At 32.3% G+C, this 22764-nt stretch overlaps 1 protein-coding gene across 3 annotated transcripts in view; it reads right to left on the reverse strand.

Moving 5' to 3' along the window:
• Positions 1 to 22764, reverse strand: part of LOC126775213 (GAS2-like protein pickled eggs) — a 124898-nt gene that overhangs the window by 62345 nt on the left and 39789 nt on the right. Inside the window, exon 1 of one of the 3 annotated variants that reach the window (XM_050497000.1) lies at positions 11683 to 11829. The exons of the other annotated variants lie outside the window; for them this stretch is intronic. The gene's annotated coding sequence lies outside the window, so the exon portion shown is untranslated. Of the gene's footprint in view, positions 1 to 11682; positions 11830 to 22764 lie in introns of those variants that run through there. 3 annotated transcript variants of the gene reach the window in all.

Here is a 22764-nt window from a genome sequence, read left to right on the forward strand (position 1 = left end):
TTAAAGATTCGATGTCTCCATCACATTTTAGTGCTAAATTTACTGAGCACTATCATACCACTATATACTAATTGACAAATGGACAAGACAGGGGTCAATGGGAATGAAGCCTAGTCTCAATCATTCCTGATTTAATATTTAACAAACAGTGCATAATAAATCTTTGTGTTAATAAAAATATAAAATGACAAAGTTCGTGTTAATTACTACTTATCGATAAAGACGATTTTCTCCGCAGCCTTGTTGACATAAATCGATATAATATCTTCTTCTTCGAGTGCCACTCCGACTAGCGAAGGTTGGCAGTCAGCTTTAAATACTCCTTCTTGTTCTTCGCGAGGCGAAAGAGTTCGACAGCACTCGCGATTCCCGTCCATTCACGGATGTTGCACAGCCAAGACTTTTTTCTGCGCCCAACAGCTCTCCTTCCGGCAACTTTTCCCATCATAATCAGTTGCAAAAGTTCATATCTTTCATGCCTAAGCACGTGTCCGAGATATGCAACTTTTCTCTTCTTGACAGTCTCCAAAAGTTGCCGTTTTTGGTTGACGCGTCGATATAATATGTCATTAAATATACAAAGATAGCATATAGATTCAGAAAATCTAAAATAATTATTGATTTGAAATTTGACGCACACATACTAACAAGTTATGTTAAATATATGCACGCCGCTTCGCCTGCGTGTGTGTGGAATGGTTAGGTACCCTATGTTATTTCTGTACCCCTGACAACATGCATGCAAAATCTCATGATAATCGATTGAGTAGTTAATGCGTGAAACCGTAACAAACATACAAATGAACTCAGATTCGCATTTATTCGTTACGTGAAATTATTATTTTGGTATAATATTTTTTTTTTTATTTATTGCAAATGAATGTTCAATCTGATTCTTTCAAATGTTTAATTGTTTTTGATATCAGATTTCTAAATTCAACAATCATCAATTTACAGCTACGCGAAGGTCTTGAGAGTAGGTATTTGATCCCATCTGTCGTTTCTAAATTGCCAATTTCCTAGAATCAAAACCTCTACAGTCTAGACAGTTAAAAACAAACGACAGATTCGTACGCGCTATTAATTATGAAGACATTTGCCAATAACTATATATATCTATCTGCTATTTGATTCGTAAATATATAACTTAGCTATTATGTTTTTATATTTTGTGTCATTAACAAATTTTTTTTATAATTGGAAAGTAATGTTTTATAAAAATAACTAACTTTAAGAAAAGTCCCATGAAAGCGGTTGGCAAATATTTGTATATGAGTATCAAAATATAAATGTATATGTATTATATTCATCATAATGCTAAGCTAGGAGCCAAGTAGGCCTAGCATTTTTTTGATAGATAGCACACTCCGTCCGATATAAATGTTCTATTTTATTTTTAAATGAGAGAAATGTTAAACGCTATTTTTAACATATCGCTACAAAGAGAGTTTTCTTTTAAAAGAACAAAAAATAAAAAATAAAACAAAATAAATTAATTGTTTTTAAATATATTTTTTAATATATACATACATACATATGTGCGGAATTTATCAGGAATGCACATATTTTCCCCCGTCACGTGACTCAGACTTAATATTTACGAATGACCGTATACACCATAAAACACGGTGCTTTGTAAGGTCATTGAACCAAGAGCTAGCGACACTAATTGCAATTCGCTAACGAGTCGCGAAATGGGTTTGTTTATATTAGCGAGATTTGCAAACAGGTGCTTGAAACGGTCCAGCCTAGGTATGCCTATGCAGAACACATCCTGGTTCATACCCTTTGTATGGCATATCCGATATAATCATATTTAACTAGATAATATCATATAGTACATAGAAAAGTATATGATGAGAAAAGTATATATATAGCAATACTTGATATTGTTGTGTTCCGGTTTGAAGGGTGACTGAGCCAGTGTAATTACAGGCACAAGGGACATAAAATCTTAGTTCCCAAGGTTGGTTGCGCATTGGCTATAAGCGATGGTTGACATTTCTTACAATGCCAATGTCTAAGGGCGTTTGGTGACCACTTACCATCAGGTGGCCCAAATGCTCGTCCACCTTCCTATTCTATAAAAAAAAAAAAAAAAAAAAAAAAAAAAGAAAAAAAAAAAAAAAAAAAAAAAAAAAAAAAAAAAAAATATGAAGCGAATAGCACTTAAAGATGCAATCATTTTAACATACTTGACACTGACCTACAAACGATCACTGCAAAAATGTCCGTGAATCATTTACACGTAGAAATATTCAAACTTGAAATGGAATGACGATTGAATCAAATTTATTTTTAACTAATTATGTCATAAATTATAAAATTATGGTATTAAACCATACCAAAAGTCAGTATGACATTATTAAAATTCGAATTATAAAACTAAAGACTCATGTCTAGTTATTAAGTTCTATATTGGATAAACGATTCGTTTCGTGTTATGGATGGTAAAATTTTCTAAGCTTAATTAAAAAGCGTCCCAATAAAAAATGTTTCAAAATCATATGTATTCGACGTATTTACATTTTGACAAACTGCTAAAGTCAGCTAAATTTTTCAGCTTATAGACAAAAGCCAGAACGGAACAGATTTATTTGACAAAAGACATAGATAATAAACCAATTTCATGAAAGCCCTTCAAAAGTTTGAACATGAATAAACAATATCTGAAAATCCTATATATGATAATAATAACAATAGTCCTCCAGACCGATTTCGACCACTCCGGCCAATATCAAGAGAGATTAGCAAACTGCGCAGGACATATTATAAGGCAAAAGTGTGTGCGCAAACACAGGTGCACTCTTTATTTCCTAACTCTCATAATCCGATGGGACGGCAGTCCGACACGACCTGAAACAATTCAGGCGCAGGACCAACGACTTTACGTGCTTTCCGAGGCACGGGAGATTACACACTTCCAACTTTCAGAGTCCGGGCAGCTACTGAGCATTTTCGGCAGAAAAACTCAATAACTTTTTATTAGCCCGACATAGGATTTGAACCCAGGATCTTCGGATCTGCGGTAGCCATTAAGCCACTAGACTAACAAGGCAGCTATCATATATATAACTATTCCTTTTATTAAATTTTAGTAAGAAATTAATGTATTCTTATATTAATAATATTCGAGGTAAATTGTTGTTATTTTTCCCGGGATTGAATGACTCGTCATTATGTCAATAACTTTGTAAACAATTAAATATATAAGTCATTAACTTTTTGATACATTTGTTTTTTCCTCATCAAATATGTTTTTTGGAAATATTACAGATATATATTTTAAAGTAATCTCTACAGATCAAACTGTCTCGATAAGTCTAGTGGCTAAGTTATAAGATTGCAGATTCCGAGATTCTGAGGTCAATTCCTGCGACAAGCCAAACGAGATTTTTTTTTGCCGAGTAACTCTGCTTGTGTTCTCATGTTTCACTGACAGCATGAAAAGCCATTAATACTCCAACTTATCATAAGAGACTAACTTATAATTGCTCATGCATTTCTGCATTATAATATTTCCTACATTGTCGGTTAAGTTCCGTTGAGCCACCGTGACAGAAATCGGTCAGCAGTACTTTATTAAATTACATTAATATTAGTACAACATTCAAGAGTGGTAGATCTATAGACCAGTATACGTATACGTCGACAGGTACATATTAATCGCAACGCATGCGCACGATTCGAGCGTGTAAGACAAAAGCTTGCGCAACACCACGCTCCGCTAACTTCCGTTGTCAAAGTACCTGAGTACTGAATGCATAAACATTGTATTTTACAGTATTTTTATAGTGATTGCTTGTGTTATTATTTTTTATTGATATGCGTATATTTATATTAGACAATCCTGTTAAAATTAATATAATACATAAAATACTAGCAAAAAATGTATGTTTCAAAATCGTGATTTATAATTTGAATTTTGTGTACGATATTAAAAGTCCTTATTAATAGTTTATATTCTAATTAATAACAAGGCTGACGCGGCCGGAAGCTGTCACGCGGATATCATCATTATTAAATACTCGAAGTTATTTGAATCTAAATATTTATTTTTTATTATAATATATAATTATATATCATTTTATAAGGTCTTACGAACTATTCATAAAAATTATCAATCAAAATATTGTTGAAAAAAATAAAAGAATAATGAGTTTTGTCAACAGTGCGTTTAGTGGGCTACTATAATCATTACGGGCGGCAACGCGCGGCGCGGTGGTCATCCAACGGCACGGATAGTATTTAAGTTCCGCACGCGTCGCCCACGCATACCTAGACACAGACATGTATTTGTTTCATTTGCGCTTGAATATATTTTGTCTAATAAAACATTAGTGCTAAAGTATAAAATTGATATTATGTACTTATAGTTTAAAATAGAACCGATATACAATAAAGGTAAAGGACATGCTTGAAATGAAGTGCTTTAAAGCATACTTGAAAAATAATAGTTTTAATAATAATGAAATCTATAATAACAAGGCTAACGACATACATTTTTATATATAATATAGTATGCATTATTAAGCGAATGTGAAAAAGTATGTAAATCAGTGGAAAAGTAGAATCTACATTCCAAACCGGTGTTATCATAACATTTAATTCAATACTGTAACATGACGTTTTAGAAGTCCTTTTATGATCATAATTGAATAAATAATATTTCGATTTTGAAGAGTACGGTAAAACCTTATTAGGCTCGTTTGTGTAGAATTAGTTGGCGGTCCAACAATACATCGCAAACAGCAAAAGTTTGTATTGCTTTATTCTATTAGTGAGTTGACTGTGGCCCAATGTATTTATCGTCAAAAATTTTTTTGGCTGCTGGAGTAAGGCCTCGTCTGCTTTCAGAGGGAAGGTTTGGAGCCTTTTCCACCACGCTGATCTGATGCGAGTTGGTAGATACTCATACATGTGAGATATTTTTATCCGATACACGCTGTTTTCCTCATGACATTTTCCTATATCGCCGAACACGATATGAACTGTAGAGACTCTTTAAGCAAATGAAAAGTCAGGTAGATTAAAAACGTCAATATTTATAACTAGAAGCGATCACTCATTATCAAGTGTACCATTAGGCCATTTGCCTTCCTGTTAACATAAAGTACACTGCTCTTGATATTGGGCGCTAAATCAAGACATGTCAACACCGGAGGTCGCTAGTCAACTTCCGGTTGGCGAGGTCGTGATATTCAAGTGTCCAAAACGCACGGTAATATCATAATAGCAAGCCGCGAATATAAACATCATTCATAAATATTTTTTTTATTTTATATTCGTAAGCCTTCCTTTCTTGCCGCCATCAGTATTCTGTCATTAACGTTAAATAGTAATTGGCAATCAAAATGACCAGCCCCAAATTTATGTCTAAGCCTACAAAGCACCGACCTAATGACTCAAAAAATAATATAATTTTACTTTAACCGCAATGGAAGAGGGCTCAAAGTGCCTAAGGGCCTTGGATCTTTAATTCGAGCCTGGAAATTACTATTACGAGTATTTGTCCAGTGCTCGAAATTGGACCATAACAATTATGGAAAATTTGATGAAAAAATTTCATAATCAATTAGAATGTTTGGAACATTTTTTTGTAGTCTTATATTTTTTGATGATATTAAAGCTCGTCAATTAATAACAAATAAAAAAAGATAATCGTTCGACAAACAGGAATGTTTTGTCTTTCCTGTTTATACTGTTACATAGATAATATTATCTTTCGCCTTAAATTAACTGAATGCTTTGCTAATTTGTACTTAAAAGCATATTATTCAGTGGTGTTTCCATGGATTTTAATTGGTGGACTCACAACAAAGTGGATGATATAATAACCTCTATGCAGAATACATATAAGTACCATTTATAGTAATCAGTCAAACAGTATCGAAGTCTATTAATCTCATACAATAAACGGACATATATTTTTATATCCATATTCTGATATAAAATATAATATAAATCTGCTGACAAAAACAGAGATATCGCAAGTACAAGATATTTATTTTTATCGCTTATTCATAGTATTATGTCATAATTTTTTATTAAAGGTCGAAAGATCAAAAACTTGGACATATAATGTTGCGTTGTTGTGATTATTGATGAGCTATCGAAACAAATAAAAAAATAACATAAACTCTAATCTTTAAATTTATTGACATAACATGGAACATAGAATGTCCGAAATAATACCTGTATTATTTAAACGTTATATAACATCTTACAGTCGTATAGTTAGTCAGTTGGTCTAGTTATTATTTAATTTAACTTACATGGCTGCAGATACCGAGGTCTTTGGTTCAAACCCAAATTGGGATACAAAAAAAATCAAAAAATTATAACTCGAAACACACTATTTTTATGATAATTAAATGAGCCGTGATAACGTAGCGGCATCACTTACTGCGTTTACCATAATCATAAAGAATAAACGTCAACTAAAACTATATTGGATTAACAATAGGTCCCGCCACTGGGCAATAAATGAACACACACATACATAGAGTAACAACCATAGCGAGAATGTCTGGTAGATTAAACTCACATTACTCCTTAACAGCAGAAGAAACTTTAGCCAGCGAGCGTAAAAGCTGGTATTCTCTCGACTTAACAACCAAACCAATTCTTATAACATGTGCTAGTTAAGAAATATATGTTTTATATATATTTTATTTATGTGTAAAACGGGTAGAAAACAAGTATATAAAACAATAAATTCATTTATACTCAAAACAATAACTTTTTATCGCTTAAGTATAATATTCGTACCTATCAAAATCTTATCGGATATCGCCATTTTGTATCGATAACGTTTCTTTAAAGTATTATTTTTTATATTTGCGACTCATTTCGATGTAGAGACGCCCGTTTGTCTAATCGTAATCCAGATGTAAAATTCGTGTTGCTGTGCTAGTACTTTCCTTTCTGTATTCATAGTAAGCTATTAATGCCGTAATCCCACATGACACCACGGTATACGGACTGCATGGTAATATGAATGTCTCAGATCCTGTCCATATATTCCATAATCCCCATTCTGGTAACCACTGGTTTTTTTTATAGAATAGGAAGGCGGACGAGCATATGGACCACCTGATGGTAAGTGGTCACCAAGGCCCTTAGACATTGGCATTGTAAGAAATGTCAACCATCGCTTACATATCCAATGCGCCACCAACCTTGGGAACTAAGATTTTATGTCCCTTGTGCCTGTAATTACACTGGCTCACTCACCCTTCAAACCGGAACACAACAATACCAAGTACTGCTGTTTTGCGGTAGAATATCTGATGAGTAGGTGGTACCTACCCAGACGAGCTTGCACTAAGCCCTACCACCAGTAGACAAAGCCCTACCACCAGTGATCATTAGTAATTATCCAAATGTCCCGTTTAATAATACTAATATTATAAATGCGAAAGTAATTCTGTCTATCTATCTGTTACGCTTTCACGGCTAAACTACTGAATTTTGTATGCTTGAACATTAAAAATGGACATAAGCCACTTTTTTTTACCTAATATCTGCTCCCATAATAATATTTGCATTGTTGTATACTCCATACATTTACCGATTAATACTTGATATTTAGTCTACATAATTCCAATTAATAATTCGAAGTTAAATAAGCCGCAGTCAATTATTATTGACCGTTTTCTCTTCTCAAAACTGCTAAGGAATAAATGTAACTGTTTAATTAAATTAAATAAATATCCTATTATTCGTATTGACATCATTCGCAAATATAGATCACTGGTAATGGGATTATTCGTAACATTATACACATTCGCAAATTATATCTTAACCTTATTAACGATTACGACACATCCTTACAGTTATTTCAAATACACATGGTGGTAGGGATTTTTGTAAGTCTGGGTAGGTACCACCCATCACATATTCTACCGTCGAACAGCAATATTTAGTATTATTGTGTTCCGGTTGGAAAAGTGAGTGAGCTAGTTCAATTACAGGCACAAGGTATATAACATATTAGTTTCCAAGGATGGAGGCGTATATATTATATAATAAATATAAAACAGATTTCAATAAACAGTGGGTATATAAAGCACAACTAATAGACAATGTTCAAGTCAAGAATACAGTAACAGTAACAGCCTGTTAATGTCCCACTGCTGGGCTAAGGCCTCCTCTCCCTTTTTGAGGAGAAGGTATAGAGCTTATTCCACCACGCTGCTCCAATGCGGGTTGGTAGAATACACATGTGACATAATTTCAATGAAATTAGACACATGCAGGTTTTCTCACGATGTTTTCCTTCACCATCAAGCACGAGATGAATTATAATCACAAATTAAGCACATGAAAATTCAGTGGTGCTTACCCGGGTTTGAACCCACGATCATCGGTTAAGATTCACGCGTTCCAACCACTAGGCCATCTCGGCTTTTTATAAATATATATTATATAATCAAGAATAGTCAAATTTAATTAAATTTAATGTATTTGACGTTATTATCAATTCAATATGGCAGACCCTAAAACGACAAAATCAAAATACCTCAAATATAGACCTGGATATGAAAATATTAAATTAAAAAAAAAAGTCATGATTTTATTAATTATTTTTATCTTCTATTGAAAGTATTTCCTTGTTTAATATATTACGCTCGAAAAAATGTGTGCTTATTTTTTTAATAATAATTATTAGACATAATAAAATAAATTATTAAAAGATTTCCTATAAAAAAAACTCGATGAATAATTAATTCACGATATGTTCAATACGTAATTAATCGATATATTAATTTTAAAAAAAGGTTTTAATTTTATTAGAATTAATATCCTGAATAAAGTGTATTTTTATGGAAATTTTATATTTCATATTTCACGTACACCTTCCATTCTCGCAACGAAATAGATTATATTTAATTTAATTAGGCTAATCCAATAAATGTATTTTTTGGACATTGTATTAACAGAAGACTATTTTTTTACAAGGTGAATTAATTTCAACTGTACGTGTGGATCAAATTTTGCATCTGGTTTTGGAGCCTAGAAGCCAATTCTGTCACGTGTACCAACCGGCATCGCAGCAGCGTGGTGGAATTAGTTCAAATCTTCTTTAAAGAAAAAAAGGCCTTAGCCTAATGGTGACACATTGACGAGTCATTTTTAAACTTTACTTTGTTAAAAATACTCGACAAATAAAACTACGACTTCAAAAATATTTCTATTTAACTGAAACTTCTAGTTAATAAAAACACCGGAACTCGCTATTTGAATATAGAAATAAAGTAAGATTTATTTAATTTTTTTTGAGCATCACATCAAAATATTGTTTGTGTGTCATTTTTAAGTGTGTGTTATTTAAAAACGGTCAGAGACAAAATTGTCAGTCCGGGTGTGTTCTAAGCTTACAAGATACGAATGAACGTATGTGAGATTTTTAATTTTCCAAAATATCTAAAATACTGCAACACAATTAATATAAATATATTTAATAAAAAAGTTGCGATGACTATTTATATGATTGAATACGGATAAAATATTTTTTTTTAACTTTGTTTATTTGTCACACTGTCCTTTTCTACACGAACTTTAATTTAAGTGCTTTTATTGAAATGTTAATTTTCGTTTACACTTCGATATTTGAATCAGTTTTAGAAATATAAGAGTATATTATTATCATATTTACAACGGCTATGATCTACAAGCAATATACTTAACATATTTAGTCTCCTGATCGAATTTCGTTCGATATCAAGGACTAACTAACTGTGCACAGACGCATTCTCTATTCCCTTACTCTCATAATCCGAAGCGACGGCGATCCGACACGACCGGAGGACGATCAAACACTGCCTGTATTACATTAAGTTTTCTGAGGCACGAGAATAAAACACTGGCAACATTCTAAGTTTGGGTAGCTATTGATATTCGCACCCAGGACAAGGCGATCTGCAGTCTAATAAGCCAACCAATAGACTATCTATATATTAGATTTAGGCAAATAATGTACTTATAATAAATATATGATGTATATGAAAAAATTAAAATCTTTCTAATCTTTGATTCTAACATTTGTAAGGCTTTAAGAAACAGAGAAACCAAGCTCAACTCGGGGGGCTGAATAAATCTAGGAATGCATCTTTAATCTATCTTTCTTAGCGTAAGCATCGTTGGTGGAATTGACGAATTTTACAAAGGCACAAACGTGTATTAGTTATTAGGGTAATTACTTAATAGTAATATGATATTGCAGTCATATAATCATGTGTATTCATTTTATTTAATAAGAAGAATGTCGTAAAAGATAAATACAATTCCTTTTTGAATTAATACGGACACAAGTTTGAAGAAATATATTAATTAATTAGAATAGTACATAAGTAGTAAATCCCAATCGACTAAGAGTTAGTGAAACATAACTCCGTGACAAAACTAATTGTGCGTGCAGCCCGTCATCGTTCACTGGAATTCAAAAGGAAGTATAAAAATGGCAGCTCTATTTTGAGGGACTTTGAAATCGCTGAGAGGGGGCTATTTCTAAACTGAATCAGCTTGGAATCGATATCACCATTTATCCTTAAGGTATGCGACGTGAAAGATGCATTCTCAAACGTATATATCCCAGTACATACATATTTATATATAACATACTGATAAAAACACACACAATAAAAATATCGGGATATCGGACTTAAAACGCTTTGTCAGAATAGAAACTTTCAAACATGGAATTCTTTGAGAATGACAAAGATAACAATGATTTTTTGAGATGCGTATAAATATGTATATGACATGTAAGTAATTCAGCTCTCAGAACATAAAATTAATAGAAAAATAAAGTAATTAAAATATTTTAAAAAGAATTGAATAAAAATAAAATAAAATAGTTTTTTAACCCATTGTTTATTTTAAGACAGATTTGCCTTATAACGTTTATTTAATTATACACTGCCTCGTTTATTGTATTCAATACCCAAAAAAAAAAATATATATATATATATATTATAAAGTAGCATGCGTGGAAGATGTTGTTATGAAAACAGATTATATATATATGAATACACTTTATATATCCTCAGGCAAAATATTTTTTAAAAGGAAACTGTTCCATTAGTCCTCTACATAATCGATGGCACAGTAAGCATCGCGAGGTAAAAATACACACTTCCAAAAAATACTACTGAACTACACGCGCATAAAAATATACATTCATTAAATTAAAATAATTTATTTTAAATTAAATACAAGCAATGTCACGAGTGTTTTTTGATTTTGTATTCTAATTGATTATTTTGAAAATCTCACGATACTAGAGATTAGGTATTTTCTTTCACTCTTTAATGAAAACATGAAAATATTTAGGCAGAAAAAGCTGATCCTTTTTAAATTGTAATGTTATTTCTTTCCTGAATAAAAGTAAACATTGTTTAGTATTTGTTTATAATGTATGTATTATTTAAAACATACATTAATTTAATATAAAATAATATAAACCTGTACTCACTACTTTTATATATATTTTTTTTATAAATAGAAGAATATAATACGTCTTTATTTTCTATTTAATACTTAATCAAAAGATTAAATACTGACGCAATATATCGGTATATAAAATATCCGCATATGATAAGAACGTTACAAAATTGTCCTGTAAAATAATAATCGCGACATATTATTTTAATAATAAAAAAATAACAAATACCTCACCTTTAAATAAAAAAGAATCTTGTTTGCCCTCACAACACCCACAAAATCGAAACCTTTTTATTGAAAACACAACACTAAAAAACCGCGTCTGCACTATTCTATCCGTTGATAGTGTTGACAGTTCGCGTGCAACCGCGACGAGCGCTAATCGAATACTAACTTGAAAACGTAACTTGGCTACGCGCGATGTGATGCGCGTGCGCAGGCGCAGGTGGCCTTGAAGAATGCAATTTCGAGATTTATCTCAATATTGTGACTTTTTTTCATACAAACGTGTTTTAGAAATGGCCTTGGACTCACCTTTTGTTCTAGTGGCTACCTGGATAGGGATTTCGTATCTGGTATTGTGTAGTATCAACATTTTGCTTAGAATATTTTAGATTATATAAAACAGATGGATGTTACATCTGCGTTTTCATTTTTTTTATAACTTAAATATTTTGCTGTATTATTAAAGTAAGTTAAATTATATTTTTAATATTTATAATTCTAATAAGCCCGACCGCTACAGCCAAACTATGCAAATATTCGTACATAAAAAGTAACAGGCTCCGGATGACCCACAGCTGGACTAAGGCTACCTTTCTTTGAGGTTTTATTCCTTCGTTATCATTGATGCATATTATCAGCCATATTAAAATAAACAATCGTAGTAGATACATATTAGCAATCATAGTATAATTTTATATTTACAGATTAAGAGTTTTAAAAATAAAAACGGATTTATCGATTTATTAGAACTCATTTCCGGCCGCGGCTTAGCCTGATAAAGGTGGGGGTTGGGGGGTAAATTGCAGGTGTTAGGTATCCTATATCCTGTTCAGCGCCCTTGACAACGTATATGCAAAACTTTGATCGGTTGAGTAGTTAACAAGTAAAGCGTAACAAACTATCTTTCGCCTTTATAATATTAGTTCTTTATTCAATATTTAATTTTGTAAATAGATTCTAGAACACGCTATTGGCAATCCATTCAGACATAGTTTCTGTAAAATTAGTTCTGTAGTTTTCTATAGAGTCAATAAGAATAATTGTATGCGTTTTTTTATTGCGTGTAACAAAACACAGTAAACATATTGCAATACCATGACATCCCATAAGTAAATATGACAACTATATTAACGCGAGGAGAGAGACACCACGATAGAAAATTATACTAATGACACAGATAAAACAAAAAAAATATTTATAAAAAAAATTACTTATTGGCAGAATAAACCATGCTTTATGCTTAATATTATTATTATTATTTATAATTTAAATGCAGTGGTGACACAGTGCCACTTGCCACCGACCGTTTTCAGTTGTTACGTCGATTTTATTCTAAGAAAAAAGTTATTTTTAAATAATTAACAAACAAACATGTATATATAATAAATTATACATGTATTTAGAAGTAATAATTTCTCAGTTAACGCGTAAAAGTTAGTTATTAGTCAGCTTTTACCATTGTACGAGTAGAAATCACTATTTACGTGAGAGAATTATGAAAAGTCGTTAATTCTTTGTATACGTTTTACGATCGTCGATCACTTTCTGTTTTAATAATATAATGCTGCGTTTTCATTTGAAAAGTTTACAATTTTTGCTTTTGCAACTTTTCGCAGTTCTATTGAAACTTACCAAAAATTACACCCAATGGCGGTGTGTTGTTATGCAAGCCCGTATGTATGGGTACCGTCCTCTTATCAATCATTCTACCGACAAATGGTAATATTTGGTTTCCGGTTTGAAGAGTGTTTGAGTCAGTAACAATTGAATTAGTAACATCTTAGATTCCTTGGTGTGACTGTGTAGCTGTGTTTTATACTTAATACAGTGTCAGTGACTAGAGTGTAGAGTGAAGAGGTCCACTTAGCAGATTGCTCATTATCCTCCTCCCTAAATTAAATTAAAAATGTAATAATGTAGAACTGGTGGGATCGATGTTGTATGCTAAAAAACTGTTTCACTTTTTTAAATAGACAGAAAGGACATAAAATCTTAGTTCCCAAGGTTGGTAGTGTATTGGCAATGTAAAAAATGGTTACCATTTCTTACAGTGGCCCACATTCAATCAGGTGGCCCTTTTGCCAGTCTGCCTACAAAATATCATCAAAGTCCTTTGAGTAGCATCCAAGACATAAGAGCAGGTAAAATGAATAATCTGATGTAGAAAGCGTGCGAAACTATTCAATATATATTATTTACTATTACTATAACTGGATGAAACAATTTTTGTTGGCAAGTTAAAATTGATATGTGTTTTTAGATAAAAACGCGTGTTGATAACACAAAATTTCCCTTTTGTGGATACACAGCTTTAAAAATGAGATATTGTTACAAACGACATTACATAAAGAAACAAAGAAAACTTATCACACATGCGCAGACAGCATTGAGCAATGTTTGCTTGTATATAACATGTCATCGTTTCACTAACTAATCGATTTAAAAAAGACTTCCTTTGTCGAAGCTGCGTGTGAGAGTATTAGTAACATTATTTCCTTTTCTGAACTGACAACGTATGTGCAAAATTTAATGGTGGCTTAGTAGTTAAGACGTTAAAACTTAACAAATAAACAAACTCACTTTCGCATATATAAGATATAATATATATAAGACATTGGCTATATTATATTCGATATGGCCTAGTGGTTAGAACGCGAGAATCTTAACCGATGATCGTGGGTTTAAGCCCGGCCAAGCACCACTGAGTTTTCATGTGCTTAATTTGTGTTTATAATTCATCACGTGCTTGACAGTGAAGGAAAACATCGTGAGGAAACCTGAATGTCTAGTTTCACTGAAATTCTGTCACGTGTGTATTCCACCAACCTGCATCGGAGCAGCATTGTGGAATTAGCTCCAAACCTTCTCTTCAAAAAAGCAAAGGAGGCCTTAGCCCAGCAGTGGGATATTCACAGGCTGTTACTGTATTGGCTATATTAAATCGTATAATATTAATATAAATGTTTTAGAACTTTTCAATAAGTTTTCCGAAAGCGAAGTGATACATTGTTTCAATAATAATTATTTAAAAAACATTTAAAGAACATTACGTATCAAAACAGTGCATCGCCGTATGTCGCTGTTCAAAATTTTCCGAGAGAGATACGATGAGCTTCGAGTTCTTATAGAAAAGAACTCGAATTGAAATCGAACTCGAAAAATGCTGACTTAAGAAGTACAAAAATTCAATATTTTTAATTGCCCTAAATCATGATACTTGCTTAAAGTGAATACATTCATCCTTTAACATAATGATACTCATGTAAATATATTGTTCATATGTTATCAGACTATGATATTGATAACATTATCGAATTATATTAACTTACATATATTACGGATAAGATATATATTATCTTTTTCTATCTATTTTATCTTTTGTAATTCTATTATTAGAACTTACTCGAGGTGATACACGTGGTCATTAATTGTAAATTTTTAGATTCAATTATGTGTTTTTAGTAAAGAACATTTATTTTGACCTGTATGGTAATCATAATTTGAATTATTTTATATTTTAACGCAATTATATCGCTTCCGACCGTACAAATTTTATCATATCTCAACAAATTAAACAAAAAAACGCAGAGGAATAACTTTAAGCAAAGTATATTTGCGAATAGTTATTTCTGTGAACTCCGCAAGGTGTTCAAAGCGTCTACAGGTTATTATGAAGCTTTCAGTGCTATGAGTAACGCGGAAACGAGGCGCCGGTGAACACATGTGGACCTACCATTGAAAATTTCCTATCGAGTTCAATTCGAGTTGTAAACGATATTAAAACTCCAATCGTCTAAAGTTGGGCTTAAATCATAGTAATCACATTGAATTGTCATTTTACAAGATTAAAATTAGTTTTACCGTTATAGAAAAAATACAATCAAATCATTATATATCTTACAAAAAATCAACGAATATTAACTTCACGCTGTCTATTTATTAATTTATTTTAACTGAAAAAATACAAATATTTATAACCTTTAAGTTATTAATATACAATACATTTTAATAAAAATTAAATTATTTTAATGACCCAATTGCGTTACAAGAGACACCTTATATAAGAAATTATATAAGAAATCACTTCCGCTCCCCATTTACAATATATACTAATAAAGACGTTTTTTTTAATGTATATCTGCAAAACTACTAAACCAGTATACATAAAACTCATACTAGAAGATGAAGCGCTTTTCGGAGAACAATTTAATATATAATACTAATATATAAGTAGCTGCGCTTCACAGTTTCATTCGCTTTAAAATTAGACTATTGACTTGATAAGCGTGAATATGAAGTTCTTGTTATAAGTAAATAGTATTTATACTAGTAGGGGTGATATCGCACGAATGTCTGACACAGTGTGTCATGTCAGCGGTACTCATCGGTTATTACATTTAGCTCGGTGAAAATTTTCACCGGTATGCCATTGTGAAACGTTGCAATATTTAGCGCGGTAGTCGTGGGTTTGATTTCCGCTCGAGACAAATATTTGTTCATTCGTTTGGCTTCGGTCTGATTATAGTTTGTTAATATTATAGGTGAAGGATTAACGCTTAAATAATAATTAAAAGAGAAATGCAGAAGGGTAAAACCCTTTACTTATTTTGTAAATTTTAAACTCTATAAATCTTCCAATTATACTTAAGCAGCACCCTGTTTGCTAATCATTTCCGGTGTAGCTCATTCCCCTTTAAATTAGCTATATTTGGCAAAGATCCAGCTAACATAGTTTACGCTTGCGCCGGCGCCGCTCAGGACGCAATGAAAGGTCAATGCCCCGAAGTTATGTAATTAAAACCACATTTAGAATAAGGGATCAAATTTCTGACGCTTGTTCCTTCAAGCTTACTTTGTATACATGAAACGAAATATTTATTGATCGTTTTTGTTTAAAGATTGCCTAGTCAATAACGAATATAATATAGAGTAGAGTATGAACCCGCAAATGTCCCACTGCTGGGATAAGGACCCCCTTCTTTTGTTTTTGATGAGAAGCTTTGGAGCTAATTCCACAACGCTGCTCTTATTCTCCAACGTATACAGGTATCCTCGCGATGTTTTCATCAGTAATACTTGCCAGAGTTTGAACGCGCGATCTTTGACTTAGATTCACACGTTCTCACTACTGGGACATATTAGTTTTATAATATAATATTGTAATATTGTAATATTTTATACATGATTTTTTTTTAAAAGATTGTATGAATTTAGATTTAAGTCTGCATATACTTGTGAAATTCTCATATTTACATCATGAAATGTTTAGTTTTATTTTAAAACCACAATGCGAAATCACACCGCGCGAATTTTATTTTCGCGGTTTGTCTACACCGCACCGCGTCAAATTCGTTTCAAGCCACATACATTTTTACCGCTAGTGATTATAATTCATAATATGTTTAAAAGAGACACAGAAATCAGAAAATAAAATCAAACAACTTATATTCGCAGTGCGTGTTAGTCCTTACAGTTATAAATGATATATTTACAATTAGGATTTTTACTAAAGCGTGGAGAACTTGTTCCCGATGTTAAATTAAAATGTTAAGTTCGTTATATATCATTTTATATACCCCTGATAGCATTTTGAGTAGAGAGGGTTCATTCGCAGGAGCGATGGCTTTAAGAGGGTTCATTACTTTGAGCTCTATTGGCCCAATCCAGGCCTAGCTAGACACTACACGAATGAGTAATTTCATTAGTGGTGTTATAACTTCATCATCAATAGATGAGAAAATTTGTGATTGTTATAATTATTGACGTTGTTTAATATAGTAAAACTAGAAGTGAGATATCCCAGCGGAATTATGAATTAGAAGCTAATTGAATTTTAAACATTGAAAAGGGCGAACTTTACACCTCTACCGCACACATTATACTACTACAATACTACTACTGCTACACTTCTATTAGCGTAATCACGTTGTTTACAGAAACAGCCTGTTAATGTCCCACTGCTGGGCTAAGGCCTCCTCTCCCTTTTGAGGAGAAGGCTTGGAGCTTATTCCAATGACACGTGCAGGTTTCCTCACGATGTTTTCTTTCACCGTCAAGCACGAGACGAATTATAAACACAAATTAAGCACATGAAAATTCAGTGGTGCTTGCCCGGGTTTGAACCCACGATCATCGTTTAAGATTCACGCGTTCTAATCACAAGGTCATCTCAACACGTTGTTTTATAAACGTTTAATATATATACAAATAAGTGTTTATACATATATCACACTTAAATGGTTATGTAAAGCTTATTAAAACTAATGGTAATGATAAATCATATCTTAGGTCAACTTATATTTTGTATCTTGGAATAGTGTAGACTCAACATCAAAGTTCACGTTCATATAAACGTAGTCGTTGGTTTGATATCGTCCTAGACTTGATTATCGATCGTGAAAATTATCGAAGTGTGGTCAACTTGAGACCCATTTCAGATCTCACGAACGAACGATTCAATCAAAATATCATCTAATTTTGTATTTATGTACAGAAATTTTTATAATATACAAAATAAAAAATAAAAAAAACAAAATACACATTACAAATTTATAGCAAAAACACGCCGTCTAAAAGATTGTCCTGTGGCATTGTACCCAAGATGCTAGCACTATTGCCACTGCACCGCTAGACTCAGCCTTTAGGCTAAATAATTTTGTCTTTACATAAAAGTAAGTAAAAATAAAAACTAAATTAATACCACGTAAATGTCTCAATGCTGGGCTAAAGCCACCTCCTTTTTAAAGTGAAGCTTACTCAACGACGCTACTTGATACACGTACCGACTTTCGTCCGCTACATGCAGGTTTCCTCACGATATTTTCCTTCACCGCCGAGCACGAGATGAATACAACATAAAACACATGACAATTCAGCGGTGCTTGCCCGGGTTTATACTCGTAATCATTGGTAGAGATTTTCTAACTATATTATTTTATACAAAACTTTTTTTGCAATATGTTTGTTTTTCAGTTTCAAAGGGTTTCTGTTGCTTATTTTTACAAATTGACAATAATTTTAAAATATGACAACAAAAACCCGACTTCTTTCGCCGGTTCGTCTCAGATTAGAGTATTTTGTTTGCCGAACCGGTGATGGCTTTTAATTTGACAATCAATAATTAAGTGTAATATTTCTATCTTTCCCAATATTATAATACAAGGTGGACCGACGACTTAGAACGAGTCGCGGGAAGCCGTTGGATGCGGGCAGCGCAAGATCAGCCAACGTGGAATTCCTTGTGGGAGGCCTTTGTTCAGCAGTGGACGTCTTTCGGCTGAAATGATGATGATGATGATGATTCCCAATATTATAAATGCGAAAGCGAGTTGTTTGTTTGATTGATTATTGTTTTGTTTGTTGCGTTTTCATGTCTTACTTACCCAACCGATTATTGTGAAAATTTTCATAAACATTTAGTAAAGAATAGGACAATACGTAACACCTTAACGATCCCTCATACACGCGAAGCCGCGGGCGGAAACTAGTATTGAATAAAGGAATTTGAGTTTTAGCTTTAACTATTGACATTTTATATTTGTAGATCGTGTTGGTCGATTTATCCGCCAACAAGTCGATTTGTTTATCAACACTTTGTATATGACACGGATTATCATGTCTCGTTTATGGATAACACTCGGACAACACGATGTGACATCATGCTCGTATTTTATATATGTTAAATGTTATCATCGTAATTTGTTAAAGTTGTTATTTTATAGCAAACGAATGGCTACGGTAATTGCACGTGACAATTCATCAACACCAATACATTAAACTCACAAAGAATAACAATTGCTAGACTGACAGAAAGATTTGTTCGAAAATATTCAATTGAACAACATTATACACTGTCATATCCACAAAGCCGCATTGGAGCAGCGTGGTGGAGCAGGCTCCAAACGTTGTCGTCAAATGAAGCGGAGGACTTATGGGACGTTTACTGGCCAATACTTTACCCTTTTTTATTTTTTATATAATCGTAGTAATATATAAAATCTAGGTACCTAGGAAGTCAAATATATAATAATTCATCCTTCTTATAATTAATAATTATAAATACTTATTATATATTCTCCGTGACGCGCTGCATTTTCTGGTATAAGTTATATGTATTATAATTTAGTTGTTGTCTCTATTAAGAATTTCAAAAAACACGTCATCTCATTTATTAGTACAGATTGGGAGTAAGTACGTTCACACATATCCATTGAACTACATTTGAGCTTAGAAACACAAAAAAACGACCCTACACATGGCATAGTAATTCAATAACACGACCACATGTCCAGTAAACAAACGACGATAACCAAACGGTGGTACCACTTGACCCAATAAATCCGGGATCGACAATAAAAAATAGAGCTTCCTTATAAACGTTCCTTTGTATACATGGCCCGTTATCCGGCGCGACCCACACTACCCGATTATAAATGAGTTATATTCAATCCTTGCAATTTCCACAAGATTCGTAATGAGATGATAATTAATATATTAGACAGTAACTATTAAGTGTATAATTTTATAACTCGTGGTAAGTAAAAATGTGTTATGTGCAATGAGTAAAGCTATTAATATACATTTTATTAATGTATTTAATAATAATAAATAACTTAATTCACCAAAAAGAAACAAAGACAAAAAAATGTAGATACAAAACCATAAAAAAAGAGTTAACAATATGATATTTGATAATTTGGTGAAAAGGTCGTAGTCTCAGCTAGGCTGCTTTTCAGTATACGCCTTGTACATATGCTGCCAACACAAACGCTACATTCAGTGCAGTAAAAGGTAAAAGAAGATAAAATTACTTAAATAATAAAAGTTTACACTGACTCTTTAACTATAAATAAATAATGCATTTTAACGAAGACTTTCAGTAAATAGGTCTGAATACGTCCCAAAAATCTAACGGTAAAAATCCATACATTTTTTCTGTCTAGATCAGTGACACCAATGTGTACATTTAGGATTCACATTTCAGAACAAATGTCAATTTTAAATTTCCGCGTGGATCTATTTAGAAATGTATTGTTCGTAACGGATTTAACTAGTTGTAGGGCTTTACAAACACCTATCTATCCATCTGGACGAGAAACTGCCAAGACTTATCAACTATCCCACCTCTAAATATCAAAATAGTGTATTTCTGTATTCATGTAGAAGAATTTCTTATTATATATAAGAAATTCTGCAGTGTATTGACACAGTTCGGTGGTTTTTTTGCTCATCTGCATTAATATTACACATTAAAATAGCATTCAATTTCACACTTTAGTTTGTATAATGTGGCTTTCTGCGCCACAAATCAAAACGTTATCAAAAACAAATAACAATGCTTATTATGGAGTTAAAAGGCATAGTGTGAACCGAGGCTACGACAGTAATTTGAAGCCACATCCGGAGCAGGCCTAATACATTTAAACCGTTCGTTCCTTACAATGAAAGACAAACGATCAAATTACTTTAATTGAACATTTAAAGCAACATTCAAGAGAAAATTTTGCATTAAATTTCAAACTTTATTTTGAATATCACTTCCCAAATTAACAAAGATGTGCTACTCGTGGGTGATAACTTTCGGTTACTAAATATTATATAATAAATGTTTATCGCGAAATAATAAAATATTAAATACTTAAAAAAATATTTATAAATCTAATTATCAGAGCAAAATAAATTTGGGCTGTAGAATATTCGCTGGCTGTTATTGTTACTATTTTGTAATACTTGTTACGGATTGTGACAAAAATAAATAATTTGGTACTATAGTATAAATATAAATCAAATAATAAAATTAACATTCATCAAACACTAAATAATGAACATTTTCATTTAAAATAATTAGGCGAATTATATTATATGTGTTTACCAATACATGTGCCCTCTTTATTACCTTACTTTCATCGTGCAAGCCTGGGAATGGGAGACAGATCAGACGAAAGACTGATGGATTTACGTACTTACAGCAGCATAACAATGTCAAATTTCTTACTCTGGTCTACTACTCAGATTGTTTTAACAGAAAAGCCTATAAACTTTTTAGCGGCCCGACTTGGGATTCAAACTTATTAAAAGCTAAAAACTTCCCCACCGAGATAATTAAAACAACAGGAGACTAGCTAACTTACTTTCATTCATGTGAATTCACATTAAATATACTTGTACCTAATATTATGATCATACAATGTTAGTCCACTTTATCAGGGGCCATGGAAGTGGGTCGCGACTCGCACCATTATCTGATTACAGAAGAGGTGTCAACGACCCCGGAATATTGACAAACACGATTTCAGGGACTATTATATGTTACATAATTTATATAATTATAAATTATCTTAAGTGTATGTTTTGTGTTAACTCTTCATACTAAAACGTAAGAATCCAATGCAGTTTGCCGACAAGAGAGTGAACTCCAACCTATAAGAGAGAAGGATACAGAGCTAAGCGTAGCATAGTCCACCACGTGGCATTGCGGTGTTTCATTTCCACCAATCAGGAAACTCTTAAATAAACATTTAAAAAGGTTAGATGTTCATTTCTAAATTTAAACAATTTATGTTTGTAATAATACTATTTTTTATTCATATGAATATTACCAATTAAAAAAAACTAAAAATAGTCAATAATCAAATTAGCTTATACCAATATTTATCAATTTCAATAATAATAATGCCACAAATGTTACTTTTGTAGACTATATCACACGGCTTTACGGAACAGCGCTTCATCCTAATTGACGCGACATATCCTGAGTGAAGACCATTTTGGGGCTTAAATCTGAGACGTAAATGATTCATTCTTTAAATTTCCGCGATGTACACTACAATATACAAATATATATTCAGTTTTCGACAGGTGCATCTCGGTCGAAACGATGGGCAAAATAATAAAAAATAAGATCGCGAATAAAGTACGAACATTAAAATATAATGGTTATTATTATTAACAAATGGTTATTTTCACCTTGGAAAGGGAGGCAAACCAGTACTAAAACTTTACTAAATAACAAACAACGTAGCTGTTTTGTACTATAGATTAAGAACATTGACTTTATCGAACTGATTGACACTACGACATCGATGTCGTACA

This window comes from Nymphalis io, chromosome 18 (genome assembly GCF_905147045.1).
Source record: "Nymphalis io chromosome 18, ilAglIoxx1.1, whole genome shotgun sequence".
NCBI classification, from domain to species: domain Eukaryota; kingdom Metazoa; phylum Arthropoda; class Insecta; order Lepidoptera; family Nymphalidae; genus Nymphalis; species Nymphalis io.